The sequence below is a fragment of the Patella vulgata genome, chromosome 3 (genome assembly GCF_932274485.2).
Source record: "Patella vulgata chromosome 3, xgPatVulg1.2, whole genome shotgun sequence".
NCBI classification, from domain to species: domain Eukaryota; kingdom Metazoa; phylum Mollusca; class Gastropoda; family Patellidae; genus Patella; species Patella vulgata.
Window position 1 is genome coordinate 8325351 of NC_065881.2, and position 23318 is coordinate 8348668.

Sequence of the window (23318 nt, forward strand, 5' to 3'; positions counted from 1 at the left end):
GTTTAAAGGGGCTGTCCCCGATATATACTATTCAAAAAAAGTAGGGGATATTTGATTTTTAAGTGTTATTAAAGTCACCTAATGAAACTGACGAAGAAACAAATGACAAAATGAAATGAAGTTCACATTCATCGATTTATTGCAAATGATCGTTAGACTAAGTAAGGCACAGACTGACCATTATAAGGGTAAAATGATACCCGGGGTCAAACAGCAAAGTTACCACAGCATCACAACCAAGTCAGTAACGGGTAAATCCTCCTCTGTTTGCCAAACAAGCATTGATCCGACGTGGCATACTCCTAATGAGACGTCTAAGGTCATTTTGGTCCAGATTGTCCCATTCCTGTTGCAACGCAGCAGCAAGTTCTTGGACATTGGCAGGACGTTGTTGACGTTGACGTAACCTCTGTCCAAGCATGTCCCAGACATGCTCGATGGTGGAGAGGTCGGGACTCAGTGCTGGCCAAGGTAATGTGGTGATGTTCTGTTGTTGGAGGTAAACTGTAACGATCCTGGCCCTGTGACATCTTGCGTTGTCATCCTGGAAGATGAAACGGCGGCCATGACGTCGTGCGAACGGCACAACATGGACTGCCAAGATGTTGTCCCGGTAGTACTGGCCTGTAACACGCCCTGCAACAACATGTAAAGCCGTTCTTCCAGCAACAGTGATGCCTCCCCACACCATAACAGAACCACCCCCAAATCGATCATGTCTGATGACGTTAACGTCTTGGAAGCGCTCGTTTCGACGACGCCACACCGTCCTACGTCTGTCCAAAAAATCAACAGTGAACCTTGACTCATCTGAAAACATCACATTGCTCCAGCGTCGATTATCCCAGTGTTGACGATCCCTACACCAACGACGTCTTGCCTGAATGTGATGATCTCTCAAACAAGGGATCACGCGAGGACGTCGGGCGCGAAGGTGACCCCTATGCAGTCGATTCCGAATCGTCTGGCCACTCACTCTCACACCAGTGTCTGTTTGAAGACGAGCGCTGATCTGATTTGCTGTGATGACACGATTTCTCAAGGCCAAGGTACGGATAAATCGATCCTGGGCTTGAGTTGTCGCCCTTGGTCGACCTGAGCGTGGTCTGTCCTGTACAGATTGTGTATCACGGTATCTGGACCATAGCCTGCTTATGACAGACTGAGAAACATTCATCGTCCGCGCCACAACCGCCTGTGTTGTGCCGATCTGTAGCATGCCAAGGGCACGTAACCTTTCATTTTGGGTAAGCCGACGCATATCAAAATTTGTTTTCTGGTCACTAAAACAATTAAACTGATGTTTCCACCCTGGAATTCAATGCCACAATGACTGTAACATTCAAAGTCAGAGTCGTGCAAATCTTGGGTTGGACCCCCATGATGATCCCAAGCATCACCTGCATTCCATGCGGTAGCTATTGGTTCGTTTGGGCGTCACATGTAACTGGAAATGTTTCTTCTGTTAGGTTCTATAGTGACTTTTTTCGTAGTCATTTGCATATTTTAGTATTATGCCCCCAAAATCAAATATCCCCTACTTTTTTTGAATAGTATATTTCCGAACTGAAATGAAATGGGGTTTAACGTCCTAGTTTTCTGCACCGACCGGGCTAAGGAAGACGGGGATACACCACACAGTGTGCTATGAGGGGCATTGTGCCCGGACAGCGGCAGTATGGCCTTTTTTAAATTCAAATTCCAACTGTCAAGGGCACTTTTACGGACCCTCGTTTTTTCCTCCCACCCAAACGACTAGTCCCCCATCCCCGGCCCTGCACTACTGAACAGTAGAAACCACGCTGGTATAACAGGAAACTTTTAGGGATACTTGTTTGAACAAATATAAGGGGGGGGGGGTGGATGGCCGAATGTTTAGCGCGTGTGCATTGTATCATAAAGCCTGTCATTGAGTCAACTGGCGGGGTTTCGATTCCTCCATTGTACGTGACAAGGAGTATGGTCGCTTGTCCAACCTCGTGGGCTTTCTCCAGGGCCTCCGGTTTCCTCCCACTGCTAAAAAAAACCCTTAGAGCAAGCAAATTATATAAATAAAATTGAACCATATGTTAGTCCTGAAATGACCTAGTTTGTGTCGAGTAAACGTTAAACCCCATCTCTCTCTCTCTCTCTCTCTCTCTCTCTCTCTCTGGTTTATGAAATTTAGCTGGCGTGGTTTCGATTCCTCCGTTCTACGTGACAAGGAAAGTCACCTTTCCAACCTCGTGGGTTTTCTCCGGGTCCTCCGGTTTTCTCCCACTGCTAAAAACCCCTACGCGCAAGCAAATTATTGAAATAAAATTGAACCGTATGTTAGTCCTGAAATGACCTAGTTTGTGTCGAGTGTACGTTAATCCCCATTTCTCTCTCTATGTATATATATTACAGGTAACTACTTATACATGTCTAAACAAATATCTAGGTATATAGGTAACACACAGGTTAACTTACACCGTTCATGTTTGTCCTATATTCTTATTGAGATAAGATATTTAACTAAAATACACAACAAGCCTAATTAGTTGTGATAGAACTATTTATATTTAAGATAGGTAAATAAAAAAAATGGATGAATGTTCTTATGGGTAATTAACCATGAGTTTCAACAGAATCTTGTAATTGCTATATATATTTAAAAGTTTCTAAATTCAACTCACATGATTATATACCAAGAAATACTAAGATTTGACTGGAACAATCTATATTTTAATCAGGGGCGGATCCAGGATTTTCAGAAAGGGAGGGGGTGGCGTGCTGCCCCCACATGGGAGTGCGAAGCCCGGCCCTCGGTTTTCGGACTGACGGGCAATCAACCAAGTCACCAACCGGCTCGTTTCGGAGTAAATTACGACGGGGATCACTACCATTTTTAAGTATATTTGTTCTCCTTTCCCGCGAATTGTTCGCCACCGCAAAAAATGCCCCCACTCCCCCCGCTGGATCCGCACCTGTTAATTAGTCTACATTTACATATTTGCCAAGATCTTTCCGCCTTACGGATGTTCAAAAGACAATAACGTCGCTTAGTTACATAATAGACGTATAGGGCCGAAAGATCTGAGTATTTTTTGAGATTATTCCCATTATCACGATTCGTGCTGCGATTGAAATCGTGGTTTTAATCGTGGAGTGATCGTGGTGATCCTATCAAGTATCATCATATATTAAGGTCAGTCGTAGCAATCGTGTCGTATCGAAACGTATCCGAATGTATCGGCACGTTCTAGATCGTGGACTCAATAGGAACACTCCTAACGTAACGCATCGCACGGCAGTGGGAACCTAGCATCAGTGGGTAAGACGTTGGCTCGCTAACGTGGAGGCCCCGTGTGCGATCCAGGTGTTGGCCGTGAAAGTTTATCGCGATTTTCCGTTGTGGTTTCCCCTTGTCAGGGGAGCAGAACAGAGGGCCTGGCATGGGGTAATGTCTAGTTGTCGGTTGGGATTAATAACCGAGGTCCCCTGTACACATTGGCGTGCACGTAAATGATCCCTTGAAATTTGAAATTCGAAAAAGAGTAGGCGAAACGCAGCTGTCCGGGCAAAATTTTCCTCATAAGTGATAGAACTGGTCGATAAGTGTTATAGAACTGATAAGTGATATACAATTGTTAAGTGATATGGGGTTTAACGTCCTACTGTTCTGCTATGCTAATGAAGACGGGCATATAGTGATCTATGAGGGAAAGTTTGCTCGAACAAATATATCTGTCGAGTGGACGTTACCCTCCCTCTCTCTCTCTCTCTCTCTCTCCCTCTCTCTCTCTCTTAATATATCTGAAAATATGTTTGATAATATTCACCGATCGCCATACTCTCTTAAAGATACATCATGAGAGTTGGCCATTCTTGCTGAATGGTTAGCGTGCGCGCGCTGTATCATAAAATCTGTCATTGAGTCGACTGGCGTGGTTTCGAATCCCCGGTTGTACGTGACAAGGAGTAGGGTCGCCTGTCCAACCTCGTGGGTTTTCTCCGGGTCCTCCGGTTTCCTCCCACTGCTAAAGACCCCTACGCGCAAGCGAATTATTGTAATAAAAAATTAAACCATATGTTAGTCCCGAAATGACCTAGTTTGTGTCGAGTGGACGTTAAACCCCATTTCTCTCTTTCTCTCTTGCTATAACAGTTCAAAAATAGATGATGAAAGAAGAATATATTGGAAATTTCAGTCAAATTACTTTATTCTGAACATAATTATCACCAGTGTAATTTTTGATTAGAAATGGGATTGCATTTCATCTTCACCGATTCTTAGTATGGCCGATCGTTTGATTGACAGGCGTTAACTTGTGTTTTACCTTTTTAGATTTTTATAACAATTGGACAACATGAGTGAGAGGGTAAATTTTCATTCTTACTTGTATTTTGGGCATGCATTAAATCAATTGAATATAGGACATAATATTATAATACAATTATGATAAATATATAGGTATAGCCTTCACCAGTAGCAGTGGCGTCGTGCCTATTGGTGAAATAAAATATTTTTTATTGATATTATTAAGACGGAAGAAATGTCCGTCTGTATTAGCCATCACACGGTCTCCAGGAATTGTATAATTTGTCATTATCTGTGTTTAGTTTATTGCACTTTAAATAGTTTAGATGTCATTTGTTAAGGCATCGCTCAACACCGGCCTCGCTTCGTACACTCTATCATTTAGCCTCGATCCGGGAGTATGACGTCAACGTAACGGTTAATCTCCGCTCACGACGCCATTTAAAATTAAATCAGTCAACGAAATCCCGTTTAAATCCAAGCTGAATCCAAGCCATCCGTGGGTCTACAGAGTTGATTTTGTGCTTGTTGTGTAAATAAAGATCTAATTTATAATTTCTATGACATCTTAAGCATAAATAAAGACTTGCAATAATCAGATTTAGCTCTTGCATAATGTATGTTTAATATATCTGGAAATATGTTTGATCATATCCACCGATGGCCATACTTTCACTTTAAGTTAGCTGGTCTGTATACACATTCAAAGAAAGCGCCATGAGGCCTGTCTGTTAATACTTAATATACAGGTAGTTTAATATATCATCCATACAGGTACTTAGCTAATTAACTTTAATATATCATCTATACAGGTACTTACCTAGCTAATTAACTTTAATATAATTAAGTAAGAGAGCGAACAACGCAAAGATTCTATTTGTTGAAGATTTAATGTTTTATTAAATGAAAATCTCTTGGAATACCACAGAGTCTAATCAAAATTAAAATTACAAGGAATGGCTAACATTCTTGGAAACGATATTTATAAGTAGGGCTAATGTTTATGCTTGTTTATGTGCCCTATTTATTCTAGTTATTATATTGTTTAAAGGAGCTAAATCTCTATTCGTTGGACCCTAGAAAAGGACACAAATGGTTTACGAGAGAGAGTAATGTGGTTTAACGCCCACTCGACACAAACTACGCCATTTCGGGACTAATATACCGTTCAATTTTATTTCCATAATTCGCTTGTGCGTAGGGGTCTTTAGCAGTGGGAGGAAACCGGAGGACCCGGAGAAAACCCACGAGGTTGGACAGGCGACCCTACTCCTTGTCACGTACAACCGGGGTATCGAAACGACGTCAGTTGACTCAATGACAGACTTTATTATGCAACGTGCACGCGTTCCACGGCCGACTGTTTATATCTAGTCTTTAGGACCGACTGTTTATATCTACGCTCTACCACCGACTGGTACAGCGCGCACGTGCTAACCATTCATCCCCCCCCCCACACACATACACAATCATACCAAATGGGTCGCAACGCATATAATAATGTAATATGAATGTATATAAACTGATTTACATTCAATCGTTTCTGTTTTTACTGTAATTTCTAATCAGGTATGTTCAGCGAATACACGAAGAACCCAACTTAAATGGCAATCTTTGGCGTATAGTTATTCCAGTCTACACCCGTAGTATTCTCCTGTTGGATATGTTTAGCCTCATTCGTCGGTGGTTGGGGCTTGTCCTCAAGCGCTACTGATCTTCTTGTTGGTGTTCTTCGCGGCTCTTAAAACAAAACCCCTAAAATTCCCTCAATTTAATTTTGGTTGAAATGAAACTGGCCATGCTCGCTTCTTTGAAAATTTCACATCCATTGCCCGACTTCGCCTTTCACAATTCCAAGATGGCTGCCATGACGTCATACTCAGTTCCGTGTCCTTAGGTTCACCTGTCTGTAGATAACGTAGCTATAAATCGGGAATTGTGAAGTAATCTAGCAACGCCAAATTGTTGTAAAACTCGCAGTCCTTGGTTCAGGAATATGTTCTATGCGGGAATTTGATTCTGAATGTTTCTAGATTTCGACAGATACACAAGCAGCTAGCAGCTATTCTTCTCAACTGTTTCTAAAGATTTAAAGAGATTTTCTCCAGAATCCCAGCAAGGTCTTACCTTGCTTTTATAAGGTTTTGATGAAAAGGGAATTAACTCTGTAGTAATTAATAGGGTTCATCCTAATAACCAGAGTGACAGTTGAGAGCGGAAACGCCAATAATTCAGGACGTAGATTTTGTGGGGGATCCTTATTAACGTACTACTAATGGTATATAAGGGATCCCGGGTTTTTGGTCCATCAGGGCAACTAGGCGTTTTGTCTTGGTTTTATTTTTTGGCTAACGAACCTCCAGAAATATATAGACACGCTTTTACCAGGGGTATGATCATTGGGAGATGCTAATTTAGGGCCGGGTGGGGAGTTTCGGGTTTTTCCAGAGCACAACATGGCCGCCTTTTATAAATGAGTATTTTTGTGGGGAATACTAATCCGAACTCATGGCGTGATTTCGATTTCCCACTTGTAGGGTCGGCCTGTCCAAGCTCTTGTGTTTTCTCAAGCCCCTCCCCCGTCACCCCCCCCCCCCTCTCTCTCTCTCTCTCTCTCTCTCTGTTTTCTTCCTTATGTGATGACCCTTTCCCGCAAGCGAATTATTGAAATAAAATTTAACCATGTTGGTCCCGAAGTGACCTAGTTTGTGTCGAGTGGCCGTTATACCTCCCCCCTCTCTCTCTCTCTGATATCCTATGCCAAATATATTCATATTGTAACACTCCCTTTAATAACTCATATTACTTTACTTATAATATAATTATTTCGGGATGAAATAACATGGTAACCATCTCCTGTTACACCGGTTATTTATATATCACTACACTATCCTTAATCTAAACATCTTTTATACATGGTTGTGAAATAGTATATACTTTTTTATTAAAGGAGGGAGCCACGGTGGCTAGGTGGTTAAGACGCTGGCTCGCTAGCCTGGAGGTCGGGTGTTCCATCCCTGCATTGGCCGAGAAAGTTCATCTGGATTTTCCGACGTGGTTTCCCCTTGTCAGTGGTGCAGAACGGAGGGCCGGACAAGGACAGCTGTCTAGTCCTTCGGATGAGACGAAAAACCGAGGTCCCTTGTATACATTAGAATGCACGTAAAAGATCCCTTGGCAGTTGGAATTCGATATAAGAGTAGGCGATAGTGCCGCTGCCCGGGCAAAATTTCCCTCATAGCACACTGTATGGCGTATGCCCGTCTTCATTAGCCCAGTATAGGAGCAGAACAGTAGGACGTTAAACCCCATTTCATTTCATTTTATTAAAGGACATTGACTTGGTGTACACATCCTGTATACATGCATAACCGCAGTACCGGATCTAGAGGTGGGTTGACAAGGAGTAGGGTCGCCTGTTCAACCTCGTGGTTTTTCTCCGGGTCCTCCGGTTGTACGTGACAAGGAGTAGGGTCGCCTGTCCAACCTCGTGGGTTTTCGCCGGGTCCTCCGGTTTCCTCTCACTGCTAAAGACCCCTACACGCAAGCGAATTATTAAAATGATATAAACCAGACGTTAGTCCCGAAATGACCTAGTTTGTGTCGAGTGGACGTTAAACCCCATTTCTCTCTCTCTAGAGGTGGGGGTGGGGGTGGGCTGGGGGTTGGTGGGCGTGGGGAAAATGTATAATTAAAGTTGCTGATTTTATTCTTCCTGTGCACAGACAATGTGTTATACCAGAATTAATTTTTATTATGTTGTATAAATTCCGGAAAGAGGGCATTCGTGAAAGGAAATGGGGTTTAACGTCCCACTCTTCTGCTCCGACTGGGATAATGAGGCGCAGAACGGAGGGCTTGGCAAGGACAGCTGTCTGTTCGTTTGGATGGTTCGAAAAACTGAGGTCCCGTGTACACATTGGCGTGCGCGTACAAGATCCCTTTGCAGTTGGAATTCGATATAAGAGTAGGCCTTAGCGCCGCTGCCTGGACAAAATTTTCCTCATAGCACTGTTACCCCATAGCACACCATATGGCGTATGCCCGTCCTCATTAGCTCAGTCACAGATGAACAGTAGGACGTTGAACCGGGTCTAGTCCTTCAGATGATACCAAAAAACCGAGTTCACTTTGGAATTGAATGAATGGTAGGCGTAAACGTGTAGTTTCCCCTTTTCAGTGGTGGAGGATGGGTGGCGTGCACGTAAAAGAACAATTGACATTTGGAATTCGTCATAAAAGTATGCCGTAACACCACTGCCCTGGCAAAATTCCACTCATAACTAACTGCATCATTGTGCCCGTCTTTGTTAACCCGGTTGATGTTGAAAAGTAGGACGTTCAACCTAATTTCATTCCATGGTCAACTCAGTGGTGTAGGAGGGGAGGACCTGACCAGGACAGCTGTCTAATCGTTCGGATGTCGCGAAAAACCGAGGACCTGTGTACACATTGGCGTGCACGTAAAAGATCCCTTGACAGTTGGAATTCGATATAAGAGAAGGCCTTAGTGCCGGTGTCTGAGCAAAATTTCCCTCATAGCACACTGTATGGCGTATGCCCGTCTTCATTAGCCCAGTCGGAGCAGAACAGTAGGACGTTATACCCCATTTCATTACAGCCATTTAATTCCATAGTCATTTTTATATCCAATCTTTAACCATCGTACACACAGGGACATTTCTTGGGGGTCTAGATCTAAGCGATTTCTGGCTATAAAATTACTTAGAAATGAAGTGAAGTTTTAATTCCTTTTTTAAATCACTCGCCATGAAATCACTGTAGTCGATGGTGCTTTCCTGTGATGCTGAACTGGACAAATATATATGCATAATAATACCAAGGTTGTGGACACTCTAGAGGTCACAATTGTTATCAGATGTTGATGAAACTTGTAATGTATGTTTATAACCCACAGATCTCGACTTCTTTCGATATTGGCGCATATCGGACCGTAAATTATTGGATTATGTCCCTTGTTTGTATGAAAAATCACATTTTTAGCTTGTAGGCCCTCTAGAGATCACAATGTTTAATGATTGTAAAAATCGTTCACATATATCCCCGTTACACCATAATTATGGTTGAGTCCGAATTCCCTGAAAATCGGACCGAAACTTCCCGTAATACAAAGGTTTTGGATCCTTTAGATTTCTGTTTTCGATGAAACTTAAACAAATGTTAAGTATCACTACTAGTTCATTGATGCGTTTGGTACGCATCCGTTCTGGAGTTATGCCCCTGCCTTTCACGCAAAATGTGAAATATGAATGAAGTTTCTGAAACCTTCCAGAGGCGTCAATTGTTGTGCGATCTATGAGATGAAAATTAAACTATGTGTTAAGGGCCAAAAGTTCTTCGGTGAGTTTCCATTTGGTAGAGGGGGGTTGGATGGCCGAATGGTTAGCATGTGCGCGCTGTATCACAAGGCCGTTCATTGAATCAACTGGTGTGCTTTCGAATCCCCGGTTGTACGTGATAAAGAGTAGGGTCGCCTGTCCAACCTCGTGGGTTTTCTCCGAGTCCTCTGGTTCCCCCCCCCCACTGCTAAAGACCCCTTCGCGCAAGCGAATTATTGAAATAAAAAAATTAAACCATGTTATTCCCGAAATGACCTAGTTTGTGCCGTGTGGACGTTAAACCCCATTTCTTTCTATCTCTTTGGTAGGCATCAGATCTTCCATTGTAGAGCTATACCCCCTGCTATGGAACGTGATTTAATTACCCAATATGTTATAGATGCAACGGAAGTCAGATGGAATGAAATATTTAAGATCGACTGTTCAGTTATCTAATCGTGACCCTGGGGGACTCTTAACCCAGGGATCAGTATAAAGCATACCAGGGCTTTTTCTTCTGAAGTCTCACCAGTTACGTCATTAGATAAAAGAGTACTTGTGGTCTGGCCTTAAATATGAATGAATGTAGGCCTAGTTAAAGGTATTCATATCCTGCAATATATTCATATCCTGTCACTTCAGGCCCCCCAAATCGTTATTACTTCAATCAGACCTCGGACCAACTATTCCACGTATAAGGCCACTCCCAGCCCCCACCCACACGACCTGGAAAACTTCAGGCCTCTCAAATTGGGTCCCCCATTTTTTACAACCGGCCCTGCGTAAATAGTCGTTACTTCAACCAGACCCCTGACCAAAATCAGGCTGATGTAGTAACATAGTCAGTTGTTTCTGATTATTCCACTTATGAGGCCCCTCCCAGCCCTCCCCCACCCACACACACACACGACTATAGGAAGATGAAAGTATCTTCAAAACAACTGAGCCAAGGCGAGGATGATGGCGGATGTTTAAGGCCACAGTGCGTTTGTGAGACTGTGAGAGGATATCTGACAATTCATAAAAAAATAATTGACTGTCACTATAGATAAGAGAAAACGACAAAGTTTGTGCGTTACCATGATTTTATTAAGTTTAGAATGAATAATAACAATGCACGGACTTTTCCTATTTTTCTCGTTTTCTCTAACCTTGTGACATGTACAGTTTTGAATTATCAGATATCCTATCACAGCGTCACATAACAACTTTTTGGTCTTGAAGGAATTATTAGTGAGCAGAAATTCGCCCGTGTATCTGTTATCACTCATCACTTCAGTCAGTTATATAGAAGAATAACTCGTGTTTTCCTTTTGCTTTCGTTACTTCCGTTTCTTGAAATCTTCATTACGCATCTATCGTAGCAATGATTGCTGTGTTAAAATTGGAAAGTGTTTAACCAGTTCTACCACATATGTGATAATGGCTGACACCAATATTGTCCTTTAAGACCACAGTGCATTTAAGAACAGCTCATGTTAGTGTGAAAAATATTTTACACCTTGGATCGGGGTCCCTAGACCCTGAGAACCTATAGGTAAATCCGGGACTGCAAATAGTAGAATTATTGGAGAGCCACCGTGACTCAGTGAGTAGGACGGGGGGTTCCGTGTTCGATCCCTGCATTGGACGAGAATTACATCGCGATTTTCCAGCGCTGTTCTCCCCTTGACAGTGGTGAAGGACAGGATGTCTAGCAAGGGACAGCGTATAGTTACGTGTATACATTGACGTGCACGTAAAAGATCCCTTGACAGTTGGAATTCGATTTAAGAGTAGGCCATAGTGCCGCTGTCCGGACAAAATTTCCCTTATAGCACACTGTATACCGTATGCCCGTCTTCATTAGTCCAGCCGGAGCAGAGAAGTAGGACGTTAAAACCTATTTCATTTCACAGGACCAAGGTCCCCGAGATCTTGAGCCTTGAGGACCCCTAGATCTTGATCCTTGAGGACTCCCTAGATCTTGAACCTTGAGGATTCCCTAGATCTTAAGCCTTGAGGACCCCTAGATCTTGAGCCTTGAGGACTCCCTATATCTTGAGCCTTGAGGACCCCTAGATCTTGAGCCTTGAGGATTCCCTAGATCTTGAGCCTTGAGGACTCCCTAGATCTCGAGTCCCTATGCGTGGAACTGCCAAACATATGAGCAACCCCGGAACTGCAAACACTAGAATGAGAGTAAATATTGTAGTAGAACAACAGGGGTTGGATTGCCGAATGGTTAGCGCGTGTGCGCTGTATCATGAGGCCTGTCATTGAGTTAACTGACGTGGTTTCGAATTCCCGGTTGTACGTGACAAGGAGTAGGGTCGCCTGCCCAACCTCGTGGGTTTTCTCCGGGTCCCCCGGTTTCCCCCCACTGCTATAGACCCCTACGCACAAGCGAATGATTGAAATAAAATTAAACAATAGGTTAGTCCCGAAATGACCTAGTCTGTGTCGAGTGGACGTTAAACCCCATTTCTCTCTCTCCCCTCTCTCTCTCTCTCTCTCTCTCTCTCTCTCTCATTCGGGATAATGAAGTCGAGCCTACGCCAGGCAGCGTGATGTGGGGAAAATCTGAACAAGCGGGATATAGTAAGTTTTAAAATATAAATTTCTCTCTCTCTCTCTCTCTCTCTCTCTCTCTCTGTAGTAGAACAAACAACAGATAAGGTTATAAACCGTTTACTCGCGTATAACTATAAACAAAGTCTGTTTAGAACCAATTTCTCTACAAGATAACAATAGCTCCTCTGCATAGACCAGTAAAGTTACGAGACGTCAATCATTAAGACAGGTGCCATTCAAACGTCATTCTGAAATGAAATGTACATTCTATATGTGTTAATACACCTACATAAATACACGAATAATTATTATAATACAAGCAGCATACACCCAATTCGCCCGGGCCCAAATTAACCAGGGACCCAAATTCGACAGGGGCCCAACTCGTCCGGGACTCAAATACGCCCCCGGATTAAATTCGTCCTTGGACCAAATTCGCCCGGGGCCCAAATTCGCCCGCGGCCCAAATTCGATGGCCTAAAACATTCACGGGATTATGATGGTTAATTTGATACCACATATGTGGTGGTGGAGCGCGGAGACGAAGCTTGATTCGCTCGGGGCCTAGGCCCAATTCGTCAGGGGCCAAAATTCGATGGCCTAAAACATTCACGGGATTATGATGGTTAATTTGATACCACATATGTGGCGGAGACGAAGCTTGATTCGCCCGGGGCCCAGGCCCAATTCGTCAGAGGCCAAAATTCGATGGCCTAAAACATTCACGGGATTATGATGGTTAATTTGATACCACATATGTGGCGGAGACGAAGCTTGATTCGCCCGGGGCCCAGGCCCAATTCGTCAGAGGCCAAAATTCGATGGCCTAAAACATTCACGGGATCATACTGATTAATTTGAGGGTGACGAAACGTGATGGAGGAACACAAACATACACACGTACATCCTTGATTCTATTTATATAGACTCAGAATCACGTCCATAATAATCAATACAATAAACTAATCACAATCTAATCAAAACACAGATCCCTATTTCGTTTCGTTTTTTTTTTATAGTTAAAAATTTCGTTTTACCCGCGTTTTGGATAATGTGAGGAATTCGCCAATGAAACGGTCTGTTGCGCCGAGTTTTTGGCGTGAGGAACTATGGTAACCCCATAGAAACATTATCGCTGATTGGTTAATCAAATGTCTGACGTCATAGAGTCAAAAGTTGCTTGTATGACCTCTGACGCGACCTTCCACTACAACCGGTCAGATCTTTATGTAGTGTAGGCCATCAAAAGTGTAAAAAAAAACCGAAACGAAATATAGATCTGTATTTTAATCAGATGATATAACTGCATCGTTATCAAAATAATTATCAGTTCGAATCCATCTCAGTTGCTGTTTTTAAGCCCCGTTCAAACGATCAAACATTTGTTTTAAACATGATCATACAATTGTATGCTTAGATTCTGGACCAAATATCTGATCATCTGGACTGTTTCCCAACATATTTGATCAACTTCAATCTGATTAAAACACAGATCCAATTTCGTTTCGTTTTTATAGTTCAAAATTTCGATTTTACTTGTCTTTACTACACTTTGATCTGGAAGCGTTGTTATTTAACTCGTGTTCTGCTTGAAATGAGGGGTCAGCCAATCAAATGGTCTGTCGAATCGAGCGTTTGACCTTTTTTGCGCGGAACTGTGGGTAGACATTAGCGGCAATAGAAATCAAAACAAAGCAAAAGTAGATAAAAAAATACATGGCGGCCGCTAATTGGTTAATCGAATGACTGACGTAAACGGGTCAAATGTCGCTTGCTTGGTACCTGACGTCATAGAACGTGAACTTCCACTATAACTTGTTAGATCTACATGTTATGGTGGCTGATAGTGGCCATGTTAAATCTCGCCCTTTTCATAGCGCGACAACACGACATCACGACAGTATTGACGCAATCATACGACACTTAACTCTGTCGTATCATCGTGTTATTTTTATCGTAACGTCGAGATGTCGACTTATTGTCCTAGTCTCTTTCTACAAGACACAAAAATACAGCTGTACTCATTACATCAGATACATATAAATAGATACATATAAATAAGACTCGTCAAAAGAGATAATAGGAAAACGTTGATTCGTTTTCTAAAAAAAAATGAAACATTTTGCGCCCAAAATTGAATTATATTTGGTATTACATTCAAAAAATCTAGAATCATTATAGCAGGACAAAATGGGAGTCATCTATGTTAATTCCTTGAATAAGAAGTGGTGTCGGTAGGTATCGAACAAGTATGCATTGCCTCGTGTACGACACCCACCAATACTTATAGATTACTGAAGCGATAGTTTAGAAGCGATTTCAGAAGATTTCCAATTTATTTTATTAGAGTGGGAAGGGGATTATATAAAACCTCAAATCAGACTACATAAAATCACCGCATTGGTGTAGCACGCCATCCCAATAAGTGCAGGGGAGGTTTTTTATGAGGTGAAGAAAGCGATTTACAGCTGTTATTGACCTTATCGCATATTCATCCGTTTGGCATCACTAATGGGATCGGGGCCTAGATGATTAAAAATAGGCCCAGTATTGCCTTCAGCTATGAACACACTCCAAAAGTCCCCTACGCACCCCCCCCCCCTCTTATTTTGTATAACAAATAATTTCGGAATCAATAAAATGGTAGGTCCCTATCAATGATGTTTGACACGACTGGAAATTAATGTGTCTAAAATTGATTAAACAACATAGGGTAGTAAATATTACATTTTGAATCCGTATCAATGATACATTTAGGGTAGTAAATATTACATTTTGAATCCGTATCAATGATACATTTACTCAAAATGTTCCTTCCAATGGATCACCATTTAACTTGAAAACAAGGGAAGCAGCCGATCGAAGAAAAAAAGATTTTAAAAAACAAGTTTCAATATGATAGTAGTGGTTCGGTCATGCATTTACATCTGTGGATGTCATCCTTTCTTTGAAAGTAATGATTGTGCCAGATTTGAACAAAGTCCATCTAGATTCGCGGCCTGTAGGTAAAGTGTTGACAGATAAAACGTAAAAAAAAAACCAGACCTATAAAAATATATTTTCTAAAACTATTTTAATTTTGAAATTATATTATTTTCACATGTGCTAAGTGTTTTAGTGAATAGTTATAGAAAGGGTCTTGTAGATTAAGACTATAGCGCATGTGCAATGTGCAGTTTTAAACTTCCGAGACGACAAGTCGATGATACGACAGTTTCGCTTTTTGTCGTGCCGTCGTATCATCGACTTGTCGTGGTGATAAGTCGATGATACGACGGCACGACAAAATCGGGGTCGATGACACGACAAAATCACGCGATCTTACGACAGTTTGTTCTGTCGTAAGATCGCGTGATTTTGTCGTAAGATCGTGTGATTTTGTCGTGTCGTCGTATAATCGACTTACAGTGGCGATAAGTCGATGATACGACGGCACGACAAAATCACACGATCTTACGACAAAATCACGCGATCTTACGACAGAACAAACTGTCGTAAGATCGTCTGATTTTGTCGTATCATCGACCTTATTTTGTCGTGCTGTCGTATCATCGACTTATCGCCACGACAAGTCGATGATACGACGGTACGACAAAACACTAAACTGTCGTATCATCGACTTGTCGACTTGTCGTCTCGGAAGTTTAAAACTGCACATGCGCTATAGTCTTTATCTACAAGACCCTTCTATAAATATTCGCTAAAACACTTAGCACATGTGAAAACAATATAATTTCAAAGTTAAAAGAGTTTAAGAAAATATATTTTTATAGGTCTGGGGTTTTTGTTTTTTTTGTTTTTTTTACATTTGATCTGTCAACACTCTACCTACAGGCCGCGAATCTAGATGGAATTTGTTCAAATTTGGCACAATCATTACTTTCAAAGAAAGGATGGCACTCTCGGAGGTAAATGCATGACCGAAGCACTACTGTCACATTGAAACCTGTTTTTTTTAAAAAAAAATCTGTTTTCTTCGATCGACTGTTTCCCTTGTTTCAAGTTAAATGATGATCTATTGGAAAGAACGTATTGAGTAAATGTACGTTATCACTAATATGGATTCAATATGTAATATTTCTCATGTTGTTGAATCAATTTTTGACATATTATTTTCCAGTTGTATCAAACATCATTGATACCATTTTATTGATTCTGGAATTATTTGTAAAACTAAATAAGAGACGTGGGGGTGGGGGGTATGAGGCTTTTAGAGTGTATTCATAGTTGAAGATATTACTGGGCCTATTTTTACTCATCTAGGCCTCAATCCCATTAGTGATGTCAAACGGATGCAAGCCTATATGCGATAAGGTCAATAACGGCTGCGAATCGTTTTCTCCACCTCATAAAAAAAAACTCCTGCATCTATTGGGGTGACGTGGGGGGGGGGGGGGTATGAGGCTTTTAGAGTGTGTTCATAGTTGAAGATATTACTGGGCCTATTTTTACTCATCTAGGCCTCAATCCCATTAGTGATTTCAAACGGGAGAGAGAGAGAGAGAGGGAGAGAGAGAAATGGGGTTTAACTTCCACTCGACACAAATTAGATCATTTCGGGACTAACATGGTTTAATTTTATTTCAATAAATCGTTTGCGCGTAGGGATCTTTAGCAGTGGGAGAAAACCGGTGGACCCGGAGAAAACCCACGAGGTTGGACAGGCGACCCTACTCCTTGTCACGTACAACCGGGGATTCGAAACCACGCCAGTTGACTCAATGACAGGCTGCGAATCGTTTTATCCATCTCATTCAAAAAAACTCCTGCAACTATTGGGGTGACGTGCTGCACTATGATAAAAATAATGCTGTGATTTTAAAGAATGTGGCCCGATTTGGTTTTTCTACAATCACCTTCCCACCCTGTCTTCTGATATCACTTGATAGGGACCTACCATTTTATTGATTCCGAAATTATTTGTTAAACAAAATAATAGGGGGGGGGGGGGGTGCGTAGCTGAAGGCAATACTGGGCCTATTTTTAATCATCTAGGCCCCGATCCCATTAGTGATGCCAAACGGATGAATATGCGATAAGGTCAATAACAGCTGCAAATCGCTTTCTTCACCTCATAAAAAACCTCCCCTGCACTTATTGGGATGGCGTGCTACACCAATGCGGTGATTTTAAGTGGTCTGATTTGAGGTTTTATATAATCCCCTTCCCACTCTAATAAAATAAATTGGAAATCTTCTGAAATCGCTTCTAAACTACCGCTCCAGTCATCTATAAATACTGGTGGGTGTCGTACACATGGCAATGAATGCTTACTTGTTCGATACCTCCCGACACCACTTTTTCTTCAAGGAATTAACTTAGCTAACTCACTTTGGTCCTGCTATTGTAATTCTAGATTTTTTAATATAATACCAAATATAATTCACTTGTGGGCACAAAATGTTTCATTATTTGGAGAAAACAAATAATTAATCAACGTTTTCCTACTATCTCTTTTATATTTATCAAATCTGCTACTTAGGCCTATATATGATGTAATGTGTACAGCTGTATTTTTGTGACTTGTAGAAAGAGACTAGGACAATAAGTCGACATCTCGACGTTACGATAAAAATAACACGATGATACGACAGAATGAAGTGTCGTATGATTGCGTCAATACTGTCGTGATGTCGTGTTGTCGCGTTATGAAAAGGGCGAGATTTAACATGGCCACTATCAGCCACCATAACATGTAGTGTAGGCCATCGAAAGTATAGAAAACGAAACGAAAAATAGATTTATATTTTAATTAGATTGTATCAACTTCAAACTTGAATTATGTTATTAAAAGATTTTAAACATGGGCTATGACGCAATGTATGAGAGAGAGAGAGAGAGAGAGAGAGAGAGAGGGGGAGAGAGAGAGAGAGAGAGAGAGAGAGAGAGAGAGGTTTAACGTCAACTCGACACAAACTAGGTCATTTCGGGACTAAAATATGGTACAATTTTATTTCTATAATTCGTTTGCCTGGAGAGGAAACGTTTGCAGTGGATGCAAACCGGAGGTCTCAGAGAAAACCCACGAGGTTGGACAGGCGACCCTACTCCTTGTCACGTACAACCGGTGTATCGAAACCACGCCAGTTGAATTAATCACAGACATTATATGACACAACGCGTAGGCGCTAAACCCCATTCTATTTCATTTCCAGCAGCTTTAAGATCTCCTGGGAACCATTCCAGTGACCTAAATTAGGTTGTCCTTACTAGAACACTCCATACGTCTTAAATGACGTCCCTCGATCCTTGGGAAAGCCGACATCACGGCGTGCGAGATTGTGTAATAGACAGGATATAACATTAAGCTAACGCTGCATTTATTCTTCCTAACCTTCTTGTTCTCCCGACGCTCAAGGCATCCAGACTCATAGAACTAATGCTATCATGTAATAATGATGACAATACATTACCAACTATAGAATATTACGTTCAATGACCTGAGTTTTCTCTATGTGACGAGTGTCTCTGTATACATGTGTATATATATATATATAGGCTCCATTAAAGCGCATGTCAAGACACCTCGACCAATTAGTGAATCCATCTTTCACGCTATCTGTATGTGATCGGGTTAACTTCCAGTATAAAGAATTTTCTTTAAAGCAACCTTCCGTCGTTTAAAATCACATTTTTAAGTTGACATCAATAAGTTCAATACAAAATGCTATTAATTTTGAATATTATAGAGATGGAGAGAGGTTAACGTCCACTTGACACAAGCTAGGTCATTTCGGAACGAACATGGTTCATTATACTTCAATAATTCGTGCAGGAATCTGTAGCTGTGGGAAGAAACTGGAGGACCCCGAGAAAATCCACGAAGTTGCACATATTATAGTGTGGGCTCGAAACTACGCATCTTGACTCAACGACAGACCTTATGATCTAAAGCGCACACATCAGACCATCCGATCACCTAACCTCTCAATTTGGTTTTGATTACCATAGAAATTACATAAGTCAATCATAATTACCAAGCCTCCAAGCAGTTGTCTACTAGTACGAGTTTTCGTTGACATCATTGAAAATACAGTGTATTTAAAAAGTGTACAGAGTCGTAAATCAAGCATAATAATGTTTATAATGACGTCAAATGGAAACCATTTTTACACAAGCGTCATTCCATGTCAAATCAGCCTCCAACATACGCAAACTAAACCAGACCGCCATCGATTTCGCTGAATTTTGGTTTTCACGCTTTCTTTGTCTGAAAAGGCATGATCGGACTAAGGCTCCCTAAGGCTCCCTAAGGCTCCAATATTCATGAACTGACCAGGACCCACAAACCCGCTAATGCCGATTGGACGATATAAAAGACAATTGTTTCGGCTTTTATGTTCCAGTTTTGGACCAACCTCGTGGGTTTTCTCCGGGTCCTCCGGTTTCCTCCCACTGCTAAAGACCCCTATGCGCAAGCGAATTATTGAAATAAAATTAAACCATATGTTAGTCCCGAAATGACCTAGTTTGTGTCGAGTGGACGTTAAACCCCATTTCTCTCTCTCTCTCTCTCTCTCTCTCTCTCTCTCTCTCTCTCTCTCTCTCTCTCTCTCTCTCCAGTTTTGGAGGTTTCAATTTTTTATATTCTGAAGATAATTATTTTTAGTAAACTAGTAGCTTAAATAATCCGATTGGATTTGAAACGGGGTCTCTTTCTCTCATTGAAACGAATCGGTATTTTGATCTTCAAAATTTTTCAACAATCAAATCCCAGGGTTGTGTCCCTTGGTTAAGAAAAAATATTAGAACTTTACAGGCTGCAATTATTAATCTATCTTTCTGAATTTCAGATCGGTTGTCTATCCTACTGAAAGAAAGAATCCCATTAATTTTGATTTTCAACGATTTTCAATGATAGCTTCCTGCATTAGTTTCCTTTGTAACGAAATCTTGTTAGTGTCTTAGATGCTATAGTTACGTTCCGTATCCGTATGTCCCAGCCATTATCCTGGTTGGTGAGAGAGAGAGAGGGAGAGAGAGGGGGAGAGAGGGGGAACCAACATGGGGTCTTTAGCTGACCCGAAGTAAACCCACGAGGTTTGACAGGCGACCCTACTCCTTGTCACATATAAGCGGGAGATTCGAAGTCACGCCACTTGACTCAGTGACAGACCTTATGATACAACGCACTCGGTGCACCGTTTGGTTAGAAAAAAAATAGGACGTTTCATCTTATTTCTTAATCTGTTTAAACAATCTACTCTTTGTTTAATTCAGGTGATTGTTAATTTTGATGGATACCTGGGATTATTTTCACATTTGGCATGTCAACAAAAGATACCACAAACCTCATCTGTCACTTGAAACAAGACTGATTGAAGGAATGTGGGAGCAATGAAACGTCAAGTGACGGAATAATTTTCCTGCTTAATAAAGTAGAAAAACCGGTTTACAATCGATTAGACATGACACAGTTAAAGAGGCAGAGAGATGGGAAATAGAACGAGGTTTAACGTCCTACTTTTCTGCACCGACTGGGCTAATAAAGACGGGGAAAATGAAATGGGGTTTAACGTCTTACTGCTCTGCACCAACTGGGATAATGAAGAGGGATGTACGCCATGCAGTGTGCTATGAGAGATATTTTGACCTGACAGCGGCACGACGGCCTACTCTCATTTCAAATTACGTGCACACCAATGTTATACAGGACCTGGGGGATCACGTGGCTAAGTGGGTAAGACGCTGGCTAGCTAGCCTGGACGTCGGGTGTTCGATCCCTGCATTGGCCGAGAAAGTTCATCCAGATTTTCCGGCGTGGTTCCCCCTTGTCAGTGATGCTGGATGGAGGGCCTGACAAGGACAGCTGTCTAGTCGTTCGGATGCGACGAAAAACCGAGGTCCCGTGTATATACTGGAATGCACGTAAAAGATCCCCTGACAGTTGGAATTCGATATAAGAGTAGGCGATAGTGCCGCTGCCCGGGCAAAATTTCCCTCATAGCACACTGTATGGCGTATGCACGTCTTCATTAGCCCAGTATAGGAGCAGAACAGTAGAACGTTAAACCCCATTTCATTTCATTGGCCCAGTCGGATCAGAACAATAGGACGTTAAACTCCATTTCACATAGCTATATTGTTAGAGACGATGATAAGCGTCTCTAGCATGTGTTCAGCTGTGACGAGATTCGCCAAGACGTTGACTTAAATCGCCTGTGGTCTTACCATAATACAAAGAGAATCAAGCAAGAAATATATTTCGGTATGCCGCTAATATTATTAAAACATAACATTATAAGCCTGACCTTGATAGCGCCGGAGGTATTCTTGATTCGATTTCATGTGACGACAATTGTCAAGACGTTGACTCGAATCGCCCGTGGTCTTACCATAATACAAACAGATTCAACTAAGAAATATATTTCGGTATACTGCTAATATTATTAAAACATATACGCATGGCCTTGAGTTGGCCGGAGGTAAACTTGGATCAAGGGATATAATTTGAATCATTAAGACATTGACTTGAATCGTCCATATAACGTCAATATTAAAGGAAATGAAATGAAATGGGGTTTAACGTCCTGCTGTTCTGCTCCTATCCTGAGGGGAATTTTGCCCGGGAAGCGGCACTATCGCCAAGGGATCTTTTACGTGCACGCCAATGTATACACGGCACCGCGGTTTTTCGAACCATCCGAACGACTAGACAGCTGTCCTTGTCAGGCCCTCCATCCTGCACGACTGACAAGGGTAAACCACGTCCGAAAATCCCAATGAACTTTCTCGGCCAATGCAGAGATCGAACACGCGAGCTTGCGTCTTACCAACTTAGCCACCGTGGCTCCCGATCTAAGTAAGAAATATATTTCGGTATACTGCTAATACTGACTTTGAGTGGGCTGGAGGTATTCTTGTATCAAGGAGGATTAATTAGATTTCATGTGACGCGAATTATTAAGAGATTGACTTGAATCGCCAGTATAACGTCAATAATATTAAAGATACATTATGGGAGATTAGATAAAGAGCTGACAGTTCTCACTATCATAGTTAAAAACTAGATACTGTAAAGGGGATTTGCTTAAAATTTCAGTCCAATTGATTCACTATGAACCGAGATTTTAGCGATTGAATTTTCAGCCTAGCCTCGATCATCATTACTAAAGTCGGTAGGATAATTAAACATAGTCTCGATTATCCATTTCATGATTTAATTATGAATGGAAGTCGAACAGCAAATCGGAACCTAATCCAATAAACGTCGCATGCTAGCGATGCCATCGAGGGTTGATTATGGTCTGGATAAGTTAATTAATGTCTAATTAATAATTTAGATAACATTCCAGGCCTAAACAAAGACCTGCAATAGGCAGATTTAGCTCTTGCATAATGTATGTTTAAAGGAGTTAAATCGCTAATATTTGGGATCTAGAAATTGGCGCAAATGGTTCGCAACGCATATAATAGTGTTATATGATTGTATATAAACTTATTTATATTCAGTCGTTTCTGTTTTTACTGTAATTTCTAATCAATTATGTTTGGCGAAATACGTCAGAAGTCTCAATCGAATGGTAATATATAGCGTATTGTTCTTCCAGTTTACACCGATATTTTTCATTGCGCATGCTCTCCAGATAAGAATATGACGTTACCGTTTGACCTGACTTGTGGAATAGGTGTAGCCTCGTTCTTGGAGTGGCTTGTTACAAATGGGGCCGAAACGCATTACCGTACACGATTCGTGTACAAATGGTAAAATATTTATTTTGTCTTAAATATTGGATATCAGAACCCCATCTTGTCCCGGTAAGATCACAACATCAATGTTGATTTAAATTGACAAATAAATCGTGTTTTCAATGTTTGGATGATATTGAGTTAGAGACCTAGCTACTTTAAAACATATAGGTTTGACCTTGACATGCACTGGGGTATGATTATGTCAATGATTAATGTAATTTTGATTACGTCAAGCATATCAATAATGTATAGACTGGTTAACCTTGACACGTGTTCATAATGTAGACTGGTTAACCTTACTCAAATGACGTTAAGCTTGATCCTACGCTTGTGACTGACACGTGTTCTTGTCAACACTGGCCCATTACCGTAGCTTTGGCCATCAACATTCGACCAATTTGATTAAAACACAGATCCTATTTCGTTTCGTTTTTTATAATTCAAAATTTCGT